General features: G+C 38.7%; 1 long non-coding RNA gene across 1 annotated transcript in view; it reads right to left on the reverse strand.

Annotated features, from left to right (window-relative positions):
- Positions 1–12,681, reverse strand: part of LOC148186608 (uncharacterized) — a 30,577-nt gene extending 17,896 nt beyond the window's left edge. Inside the window, exon 1 of the long non-coding RNA XR_015779464.1 lies at positions 12,497–12,681. This is a non-coding gene — a long non-coding RNA (uncharacterized LOC148186608). The remainder of the gene's footprint in view (positions 1–12,496) is intronic.
- Between the last annotated feature and the right edge of the window lie 79 nt (positions 12,682–12,760).

Raw genomic sequence — 12,760 nt, forward strand, 5'->3', positions numbered from 1 at the left:
CCTCTTGTGCCACCGTTGCTATTATTTTACTTCAGCAAGCTCACACCTGAGGTTGAGTCTCATCTGCATGCCATGTGCCACACACATACAAATGATAAAATGCTCCTTTAATACACAAGGGAAGCAAAGCAAGCTGGAATGAAGAGGTTAATCTCCCCTTACTGACACAAATGAAACACTTTTACTTGGTTACAAATGTTTACACAGCTACAGATAGGGAATTATGTAGCTAGCTAAATCTATACAAATAGATTTGCAGAATACACACATGCATGGGATACCTGGGCTTAAACAACAGCAGGTGCACAAAAAGCTATATGTTTATACATGTGAGTGTGTGTTTATCTAAAAAGAAATGTTCAAGTATTTTGTGTACACATTCTCTCATTATGCACTAAGTTATTTTTTTTTATCTTATACCTTCCTCCTTGTATGCTGTAAACATTATACTAAAATGCAGTAATTGTGTAAATGAGCCTAATAGGGGCACTACAGATTAAATATTTTTAATGAATTACTTTTGACAGGAGTGTGCCTATGATTGGAATTATATGTACTTTTTAACTACAAGTATTAATCTTATTCTTGTCTGTGTCAAACCTCAGACAAGACAACAATAAGCCTCTGGGGAAAATAGAGAATATTTTGGGTCTTCCAGTGTAGCCAGCTGATAATCCACCCAAGGAAATAAAAAGCTAAATCATCAACAGACAATAGCCGATGGTTTTGAGATATCATTCTGGCCAACGCGATCCACCTCTTTTGCTCTCCACACCCATTGTTTACCTGATTATTTTCTCTATTAGGCAATTCGCTGTTTGGTCCATTAAATAATCAGAAATATCAATCAAGGTTTCCCAAAGCCCAAGATAATGTCCTTCAGGGTCTTGTTTTTTCCACAACCCAAAGATATTCAGTTTACTATCATAGAGGAGTAAAAATAAAGAATTAAAAAATGGTTCTAGTTGTGGTAGTAGTAATAGTTGGTTCTACCTGCTGCTCAAATGTGATTGGTCAATACTACTGATGAAAAATGAACACCAGAAAGTATTCAGTAGCAAATTCTTGTGCCATTGCCTGCAGATTCTGTATACATATTCAGATATCTGTTTGAAAAGGTGACCTTGTTTACACTGAATGGTAAAAGGGAAAACATCTCAGTGATAAATCATCCTCACAGGCCTTACACAAACAGTGACACTATGTGCTACATATTAGAGTCTCAAGTGCATCTAACTTGCACATCTGGGCAGAAACCACAGGAGACCATATGAAGACAAACTTCATGAAAAAAAGACTGTGGTTGAAAACTGAATTTAGGAGCTATTTGCTGTGGGCAAAGAATTACCTCCTTAATAATCTGTAGTCTTAATTTATTTGAAGCCTTTCATGAGGGACAGAGATCCTCAGTTGTCACTGTACATTCCTAAAGAAGTTATGCACTGCAGCAGAGGCCAAGACAAACATTTACATTATGTAAGTGTGTAAGAACGCTTGTCCTGTATAAGACTTTGGTCATTAGATAATCTAAGTGAGGATATGAAGTGTGTCTAATGCATTTGTAAAGCAGTAGTGTGCTTACATTTGGAAGTAATGCCACACAGCTTTTCTAAAAAGCTTAAAATCTAATAGAAAATAACCAAAAGGCCAAGGAGCTAAAGCAATTACTGTCGGACGAGCCTCCTAAAACCTCAAAATTCCATGAAGTCACATTTGTCCTTTGGCGACTGGAACGTGTGTCCTCTGCTGGGATTTGCGGTCCATCACCACGTTATGTAACTATCTTTGGGGACGGTTCCTTCCAGCACAGTTTACAAATGCACTTGTATGACTGAGAGGATGAACCGGGAAAAGAGGGACATGCCGTTCTATGCTTTCTCTCTCCTCTGAAGACGGATGAGGAACACTTCTCTCTTTCAATCTTACAGTCTTGACGATTGCCAGGGTATGATGGTGTCATTACCATCTCGAGTGCTTCCTGTCAAAGGAGGTCAGGCTGTTGATCGTGTCTGGAGTAGCCAGACAGAGAGTTATGAGATATTTAATGTGCAGAAGTAAGACTGTTAACCTAACTGATATCATTCATTACTTATAACATATGTACTTGACTTTTACAGCCCTGCCAAAAAGGAATAAAAAAAATAAATAAAACATGGAATCTAATTTCATTAACTTTTTATTTTATCTAGGGTGCTGTCCAACACAATTTCCTACACTAAGATGATTCAATTATTTTAAGTTGTTAAATGTTTAGGAGCTTGGACTGCTTGTTGCTGTTTCATAACTAGGCTCAAAGCCAAGAGTTTCTTCCTACATTTTTGGAGTGGCTCAAAGGCAGATGGATTTCTCCACAGGGCTATATAAAGTATCACTTAAAATGCATCATTTTAAGGGTAAAGTTCTGATGATTATGTCTCAAATTAATGGAGGGAATTTCTTTAATTGGTCCAGTATTGAGAGAGAGGACAGGAGCTGGCAGCAGCGACATCCCAGAAGCTGCTTTTACCACAACTACCAAACTCCATATGAATAGACAGTCATTTCATCATCACAAAAAACACATTATTTAAAGTCGAGAGAAATAAAATAAAACTCACAAAACCAACCCAACTAACCCTAACCCCGAGCCCCTAGTCCTAACAATGACTAACTCTGGGTTGTTTGCTATAAACCCTGAATTCACTTAGTTAGATGTGAAAATATGCTGACTCTATACACACTAAAGTTATTGTTCATTTACATGGAGCCTGGTGCACTTGGTGAGGGTGATTTCTGGGCTGTTTCTGGTTAAACAAAAAGGTCCATCTCTGTAGGGATCCTTTCCATAATGTTGTGAGACACTTGGGACAATAATCTGAGCAAGTCAGTGGCAAAAACAAATACTTTCAGTGGGTGTAAATTGCCGGTGCTAACATGCCCCAAGTGGTTACACTGCAGCCTGTTCCGTGGCAGCAGCGTTCTGGCTCAATACCGGACCAAGATCAAAACTTGTTCTTCCCATGAATCACTTAGACACGAAAAATATGGAAAAATATGTTTCAGATCAAAAATATCAGTCAATTAAAGTTAATTACCTCGTAATGACTGATCTGAAAAAGTAATTGTCTGAATGAATTCACATATTTTAAATGCATAAACCACTTAAAGTTGTTAACTAATCTTAAGAAGTCATACTTACTGTATCCTTTCATTCAGTATTTAATCAAGAAGAATCAAGTTATCATTAAATACTCGCAGTAAGACTGTCTTCATCTGTGATACATGTATCATTCGGCTAATGAGGCAGTCATTAGTGATGATGGGTTGCCAGTTTTGTGGCTTTAGGGATGAAAGTCCTGGCTCACAACAGATGACACTAATTTCTTTCCTTATCTTGATCCTGTTCAAATATGCAAACATTGCCTTACGGACACTTCTTCATTATCACCTCCTGTTTTTTATCATACACATGTCGCTCTGGGCCAACCAATTCACACAAAAAGAATGCATACAACATGCTGGACATTTCTAAAAACCAAAAAAAGAAATCTAACCAATATTGTTAGCACCCATCTTCCTTATTTTTTGCACTCCTGTTCCCCAGCACTCCTCATTACAGTGATGATGGTAACCAGCAGTGGCAGCCGAGCCAAACAACTATGTGCCTCCACACACCATGCTAGCTCTTCAATGCAAATATGCTCCACTTTCCTATGGTTACAACAATCAGTCACAAGGCTGAGAAAACTGAAAAAAAAAGAAATGTCTCAATGATAGAACAATTTGCTGCATTGTTTTGTTACAAGATATTATTTGCATGATGTACTGCCAGCTATGAATGTTTATACAGAAACAGGAGGCAAGTGAAATAGAAATGAAAACTTGACAAGTGAATTGAATGATGGTGAATCTGTTAACTGTGTATGAATGCAGAGGTGCCAGAAACTGCAGTTCCTCAAATGGCCACTTGAGGCTGGCTCCAAGAGTAAATCAGTCCTCATGGACACTCGTGTTAAAATATCCAACTTTCCAGCAGAAATAAACATATTTACACCTTGGTACAAAAAATGGGTTTTGGTATCTATAGCTTAATGTACAGGGGGTGACTTTTTTCTAACTCAACCGTATACAGTAGATGTCATTAAGGCTATTATACATAATTAAGGCATGGCCGCTTTAAGTAGCAGGTGGGTACCATACATTGACAAGTTACTACTACGGAGCCAACGTTGGTTAAGTAGCGTAACCATGGCATATCCCCAGAATCACAGAGTGTAGGTGTAGTTAAACTGATGATATTTCAGTCTGTTTTCAGTTCATGAAATTTAAACTAAAAGACAATAATATACAATACATTTAATACATTTGTTTTTTAACCAAGAAATTAGCATTAGTATTTTAAAAATATCTGTAAACTATAATAAACCGTGCTGGACAAGCTAGCATCCGGCATTAGAAATATCCATTTATGGCTCCAAAAATCCGAGATGGTGATGGCCACAATGCCAAACTCAAGGATTCAAAACAGAGTCCACAAACCAATGGGTGCTGTCAGAGTCACTACATTATTCTAAACATTCTATTTGTACTTCAAAAGTGGCAGAGCTGGACGTAATACTACTGCTTTTTTTTTTTTTTTTCTAGACTGTGTGCATACTCTGCATACCCCAGTTCATAACACTGGCCATAGCATAGCTCTGTTATGTAAAGAGCGGTTAAGCGTGTGCATGCATGTTGAAAATAGGTTACAGCTATGCATAGAAACTGTGAGGGGTGCTCCTGTTTGAAAAAGCAGCAGTTATAATAGCACTCATAGTGTAAAATCATAATTATGCAGCCACACATTGTCACATTGTATGTCATGGCTTCAAAGGGTGCCTAACTGCTTGACTGTCAGAGTTTGAGGAAATTACATTACTTTCATTTCTTTTGTCTCATAATGTTGTAATGAAAGGCTTTTAGATTTGAGCTTTGATAAAAAGCCTACTCATAATTCTTCTCAGCTGAGATACTGTTAAAGCACTTTGGAAATGTAGTTACTCTGACAGACATGAACTACATTTAAATAATTCCCATCATGCTCATACTCACAAAACCCCCAAGACATTAAACATGCCCTCTGAGACTTTTAAAACACAACTCATTGAATGAATAAAAAGTGGGATTTACTATAGACTGCCAGCACACACTGACCATGAAATTCAAATTTTGGCATGGACTGTAATCTGTGTTTTTTCTTTGCTATCTGTATAGAAACACATTGCTTTTCTGTTATTGTTTCAATGCACAATCAGTACCCTAATCCTATTTTGCTGTAAAATTCCAGCACACTTAAAATTGTTCTGCAGACAAATCATGAGAAACCAAATCAATCCAAATTATCCTCATATTGATTTTTTTTTCTGGGAAAATTGAGCCTCATCTGGCAACACAGGTTGCTCTCTCCAACACTGACATTTCACCAATACAGTATAGATTCTTATCAATAAATAAAACCAGTATCACAAAAAGGCTTTTATTAATAAATACATGACATATTCTATTAGATCTCCTTTGCCTCCCACACGTGGAACCAGCCATGTATAAAATGTTCTCCGAGAGACTCAGAAAGGCAGAAAAATAAACGTTAACACCAAGTGAGCTGTGCTGCATTTCTGAAAATAGCATTTCTAATTAGTTAGCTCCCGTCACGGCACTGTATCAGCACAGTTTGTATCAGCACACAGCGGTTTACACAGCCATCATGCAAAACCAACCTGACTGATTATTCATCGAAATCTAGGCCACTTCTAATCAGCAGTCACACAAACTAAGATTAGATGATTATAATAATCAGTTTACTGATGGTCGCAATAACCAATCTTACTTGATGGGGGAATAATAGGAGACTACCCCCATTAAAGGCAGCCAGACCTCTAACTTAATAGGTCAATCCATCAATTCTTTGGCTTCGAGAGAGCCAGACTCCCTCTGCCAGTTCCTTAGTTCTTTCTGACAGCTTCCACTCGGCCCGGTAGCGTAAATCATCCCTCTCAGCGCCCGAATCTACCAGCTCAATCCTCAGGAACATTTCTTTCTCCAAGATCAATGAAGCTAACACAGAGTCTGTAGCTTGTCTGGCTCTTGGCAGCCTCGGGGAGGAACGAGAAACCCCGCGACAAGTGGGTGGACCACTTTTAACCCCTCTAATTCGGACTTCCTCTTCCTCGTGTTTCACCAGTGTCACTTCTCTATCATCGCCGGTGGATGTACTTGAAGAGCTCTCATTGGTTGACTCGGAGCTGACAGACGACTGAGTGTCCTCTGATTGGTCCAGGTCCACTTGGTAGGCTAATTTTCTGCTACTTTGTCTGTTAATGGACAGACAGGGAGGCCATCGGAGGGTGAGACATCTTGTCATTGCCAGCCATAATTGCTGAGGCCTGAACAAACCTGACCTTGGAGGTTGATGTGTGTCGCAAAAAGCGTCCCGGTTCTCCAATTGCTTGCATTCTGCTGCTAATTCTGCCTCCACCAGCTCTGTTACTCCATTAGAGTTCTTTGGCGATGGTTCTTCTTCTCTGTCCTTGTTTTTTGATTGTAGCTGGTCATCTTCTCCAAAGCTGAAAGAGCTGCTGAACCTCTGGCTCCTCTTCATTGCACTTTCTGCCTCCACATCTGAATCGGACGATGAATTTTCATCTGATGAGCATCCACGTGGTGACGACTGCTCTTTATAATCCGTTGACCGCTGATTCTCTTCGGACTCAGAGGAGCTGCTCGCCCTCTGGCCTTTCCTCATATTGGGGAAAACAAGTCCCTCCTTTTGCCTAATGTCAGCTGCCTTTTGCTACTCTTCGTTCGGCAGATAGACTCAAAAGGAGTGTAATCAAGGCGACCACAACAACAACAACCACAGCCGCAGCAGCTCTGCAAGCATGGCACTTTCTGACATAATCTCTGCTTCAAGAGGCACAGCTTTGGCTACGGAGATGGGCAGTGATGACGCTGTGATGTCATGTGCCCACACACACACACACACACACACACACACACACACACACACACACACACACACACACACACACACACACACACACACACACACACACACACACACATGCTCAGAAACCCCTGCATGGCTATGTGTTCAAGCTCTAGTCGAGTGAGCGGTGACTTGCCTCAGAGGGAAGTGATGTCACATTGCATGATGTCATACCTAGCCGTGAACCAGGAGCCTGCAAATGGTCTGTGTTTGTGTGAGAGCCCAGATGGTGAAAAAGATGCCCTACCCCCAAAATTGACCTAGATGTGCAAGAGGAGTCTTAATAGATAAATATTGCTTTTTTTGTTGTTCCCTTCATTTTGGTCGTTGTTTTTGCAGTTATAGTTGTATGGGTATAGGTGTTCAATTCCGAATAATCTTTTTAATTTTTTTAGTTATTTATTTCTATCTGAACGCTTTTAAACCTATGCAAATTGGTTTGATTTATTTCAAAAACATAGGGAGAAGATGGCATAGAGCAACTTAACTAGGCATGGCCCAAAAACTGGAAAAAAAAATGTAAAAAAAACCAAAAAAAAAACCAACTTAGCTGAAAATGTTTTACAAATACGAAAAAAATCACCAAGAAAAAGTGCTGAAAATTTTTTAAAATTTATTTTAATGTGTTTTATTACATTTTTTTCCTGTAAAATAATTCTAAATATAAAATTATCATAATTATAAATATAGTTTTCTGGACATGTTTTCCTATTTTGGTGATAAATTTCTCTCCTCCCCATATTTTTTAAATCCCCCTTTATTAATTTCTTGCAATTTATGGTCTTTTACTTGCCATGGTCATTGCTAAGAAGAATGCGCAGGAATCAAAACATGAATCAAACCAATTTGCTCAGGTTTCAAAGGATCAAAAACTTTTGAAAGGAGTCTTAACACAGCACAAGAAAGCTGATGTCGATCCAGGTTTAACAGGTGCAGCAAGGCTTATGTACAAGTTTCTAAATTTGTACTATCCATGTGTGAGTTTCTAGAAACAGCTGTGTTTCTATAATGTTTTAAGTGTACACAAATGAAATCCAGGTGTCATGGGGAAGCTAAATTTGAAAATTTTCAAGACTATTTTAACGCCACTTGAAATTGAAGGCCAATTTTACAATACCAAAATTCAAGAAAAAAGCAAGCATGAAGGGGCATCAGTTACTTAGGATTAGGTAGAATCGTGCCAAAATGTTTATTGTAACATAAAACATTACTTTTTTGGTCTGTTAGGAAAACAGATGTGATCTTGAGAAAAGAAAGTCTAGAGTGGAACACAGAAAACAATGAACATGCAGTACAATATTATCACATATATTTGGTTTTCCATGAAAAACATATATTCTCATTTTAGTGGATGTCGTAAATGTACTAGTGTTGTTGGCTCTGCCATGCTGATCTGCGTCACATTAATGTGAGAGAACTTCAGTAAATTATATAAAACAAAAATAGATGTTAATGATTATTTTACGATTTTACAATGCAACGTCAGAAAAAAAAGCATAATACCTTGCTTCCAATATCATTTTTAAGACTTCTTGAAGATTTAAAAAATGTGAATACCAAGTAGGCCACATTTTTAAATTAATTAATTCAACGCCTTTTAAAACTTAGGATACACAGGAACCCTGGACATATACTAAATAATAACCACTAACAGTGTTATCCACAACAGAGGTTTTTCATTAAAAAAAAACAGTTTTGATGAAGTAATTTCTTTGGACTAGAGGTTTTCCATGAGTGCTGATACAGTGTATAACAGCACTGGGACTTTCAACTATGTATCTTTCACTCCTCTTTACAGTTGTTCTACACTGTTCATTACATTAGCCATTAATTAATCTACGTTAACAGTTATCATAAAAAACTCTGAACAATTTTGAACATTTTTCTGCAAATAATACAAGTTAAATTATGAGTGGTTGTCAGAAAAGGACAAAGGGCAGGAAGAAGCCTAGGTGCTTCACTGCAAACCTCCAGGTGTGCTCATATGACATGAGCCGATGTCGCAACACGCTGTCTGTTCAAACTCTTAACTCACCAGAATCAAGCAAACCACCGACGCAACTGTCGGACTCTTATGTCACTGCTTGCACAATAACTGGAAACATACAGATCAATGCAAATGATACAAAGTAGCTGGCCGCCTGATACAGAAGGTAGCAGGCTAGCATGCAGGAATGTTTGTGTGTTGCTTAGCAACAGTCCAGTCCAGCAGGAGAACTGTTTATGTTGGCAGAGCCAAAAAAAGACTAAATAAATAAAGACATAATAATCTGTTGTCGCCAATGTCACCGTTGAGGTTGTGCTGAGTTGGTAGTGAGTACAATAGCACTCCTTCTTGTGTGACGGCGCTTAATCGCATCACAGATAATAATTCATTTATGTATGTATTTATTTATCTGTTAACATTTGCATGCATGTCCGTTGTTATGTTTTGGAAAGCTGTGGGATGAGAGAGGTAAAGTGAGTCAGTCACCAGCAGGTACACCAGCTGTGCATACCTGCTGGTGCTCTATGTGTAGTACATAAGTGAACGTCTGCGTGTGTGTCTGTTGCCTGCTCACTAAGTTCCTCCTGTCCCACGTCGACAGTGGATGTTAGGTCACTCGCTATCTTCCTTGCTTTTCCATTTATGGTTATGACGGCTGCACAGACTGTACGTCTCTTTGTTCGTCCATGGTACACATTCTTACATCACCTCAGGGCAGAGTGACACCAGCCACTGCAGACTCCGACCTGCTGACCTTATCGCTCAGAAAGACACGCGTGTCAAAGCTGATAAAATCTCAAGAGTCAGTTTGGTGTGCAGGGGGCTGCATATCTCTGAAACGAAGAGCGATATATATAAGATATGAGGACACCATTCTAAATAGTTTTATTTCAGACTCAGACCATTATTACATGATGACTCTATAAGCCTTATACCATGGACCGTTATGGTAGGGATTGTATGTCCTTAAATCTTGACAAAAACATCTGCCATGGAATTCCTTTTAATCTTTTTTTAAAATCTATTTTTAAAGATTATTTTTTGAGCTTTTTGCCCCTGAAAGGACAGAATATAAGAATGAAAAGGGGGAGAGAGAGGGGATGACATGGAGCAAAGGCCCACAAGCTGGAAGCTAAACACTCACACAGGTAGTATATAAGAAGAATATAGGAAATCTGAATAAAGACCAGCCTATTACAGACAAAAACAGGCTGCCTGTAAATGACAAAAACAAACAGAAAACCGGCACTCAGACAAATTTACTCAAACAGCAACAAACATGTTTCAGCTACAAAGCCATCATCAGCGTCAACACTGTTTGTATTGGATCCTTTCCACAACAGTGCACTTAATACATTGTTAAAGATTTTGGAGATGTGGGCGTTGCTATTTTTCACCATATGCCTGTAAATAACTTCATTTGAATAAAAAGGTGTCAGTCACTTTTTATCAGCACATTTTTTTCACTTGACAAATTTAAAAAAAAGCATCCAGATAAAGAAACACAGATGCACACAGAATGCATCTTCAAAACATGTAAATTTTAATCTAATCTCACACTCGCTGTATGTAAATACTTCATTACTGTAACTTAACAATGGAGTGATTGTGTTTAGGAGATCCTTGTGGGACCTGCTCTATCTGAGTTACTAATACTTCATCAGAAATGCAGTGGTGGTAGAGCACAAAAATATGGAGAGGCACGCTGCCTCTACCCTAAAATGTCCCCTGGCAGACAAACACGGGGCTTGGCTGAACACCATGCCTCCCTAGTGTAAGCATGAGTGTGTGGCTGCAGTTTTCTGCAGTGTCTTCAGGCCTTGGCAGTCTCCGACTGTGAAAATTACAACACTTTGTTGATGAATAATATATCATAAAGGAGTTACTATTGTGGGAGAGATGAGGCTGAATAAACATTTAATTATTAAATGGCTCTCTAAGTCAGTGAGGTGGTCACCAATGCACTCAATCACATCTTCTGCACCATTATCTCTCTACATTGCCCATATTTTCTATACTGTGAACTTTTGCACATCCACTGCAAGTTCCTCTAATTTCGAATCAGATATATTGCACATTATTTTATAGGAGTTTTTTCATATTTTATTGTAATTTTTATATTCTATATTTAAGGTTTTCTTGTTTGTCTGTTTTGTTTTTCTTTTTACTTTTGCCGCGCTTGCTTTTGTGTGAAGGATTTAGGTGGATATATTGACAGAAATTCAATATTATATAGCAAGTATGTTTTCTTTAGTGTATAATCCCCTGAAAATAAGATTTTTTTGTGTTTTCGTTACCTTAGAATGAGCCATTTATATCTACATAGAGAACGGGTCCTCGTGCACGTAGTCTACCGCCATAATTCTACAGTAGTCCAGAATGGACAAACTAAACACTGGCTAGATAGGGCAACTCATGTTTTTGCATTAGCCACTGTAGCAGCCCCTCTGACATGAACAGCGTGGAAAAACAGTGATTTTTAAACGTGAAACTCTTTTTTCAGTCTTTTTACCAATTTAAATCACCATGTCTGTCTATTTTGGAGAGAAAGAGACATTTCAGCTTGCAGTAAAAACCTCCTGTACTTCAGGATCTTAAGTTAACAGAGTAAAAAGGTGAGCACACACTGGCAGGTGTTCGGCTAGCAGTCAGTCTGATGTGCCAAAAATCATATGAGAAACACTCATTTGTAAAGTGAAACTGCAATGTTTCGTGTTTTGACCAGTTTAAATCACTGTTTGGGAGGAAAAAAAGCCCTCTGTGGATCATTCGGCTACTAGTAAAAACCTCCTGAGACATGAACACCGAAATGGGAGAAGATTTTTTAGCTGGTTGCAATCTGCAGTTCTCACCTCCTGATACCACTAAATAATCCCCTTAAATCTTACACACTGGACATTTTGATGTATGTTCCAAACACCAATGCCAATCGTTTGTGAACAAATAAATAAATAAATGAATAAAATAAAATAAGAAATAAAGAAAGAAAGAAACGTTAAAAAGAAAAAAGACTACCTGGTATTCAACAGTCTGATTCTGGGGGCAGGGGCAAAGCAGTATTTCAGCAGTATGGGTAAAAAAAAAAGAAAGTAAAATAAGGTCAGAGGTTCAACAAATGTAAAGATGCCAAACAGCTTTCATCACAGTCTCATTATGATTTGATTATGCTTCCTATCAGCGCTGAAGAACGTTAAGTCCATTTTATCTTAGTTCATTGCCTTGATAAAGTATCATTTTAATTAAAACATGTACACTATCATTTCATCAAACGTGTCTTCGGTTCAAGGTCAAAAAGTGATGTTAGATAAGCAGGAATATTATGGGAAAAGGTGGAGTTGGAAACACAACACAGAAGCCATCATAAAAACTCAAAAAAGCTTTGGGCAGCAGCTGCATACCAGCAAGTGGGGATATTTTCCCCTTATCGCAGCTATTTCCGGACTGCATTCCCATACATTATTCACACACACCGAGGAGGGAACCCGTATACAAGCCATTAAACTCACCCCAAGGTCTGCTGAAGTTCACTGAAATGTCCAATTCATTAGGAGCAGGTGAGTTGAAAGCCACTTTAGCTTCCTGCAACAGGCGAGCCAGATGAGGGCGCAGTGCACTCCTCACACTTCCAGGCACGGGAGGTGAGCTCGAGCCAGAGCAGCGTGCGGATGTAACGCGACTTCCGATTGGTTCAAGTTTTGCAGCGGTTGTGCCAAACTGAACCTCATTGGACGGCTGTAAGTAGGCGGATTTCATTGATATAGCCTACAACT

Source organism: Plectropomus leopardus, chromosome 17 (genome assembly GCF_026936395.1).
Source record: "Plectropomus leopardus strain MGB_pleo_1.0 chromosome 17, ASM2693639v1, whole genome shotgun sequence".
Classification (NCBI taxonomy): Eukaryota; Metazoa; Chordata; class Actinopteri; order Perciformes; family Serranidae; genus Plectropomus; species Plectropomus leopardus.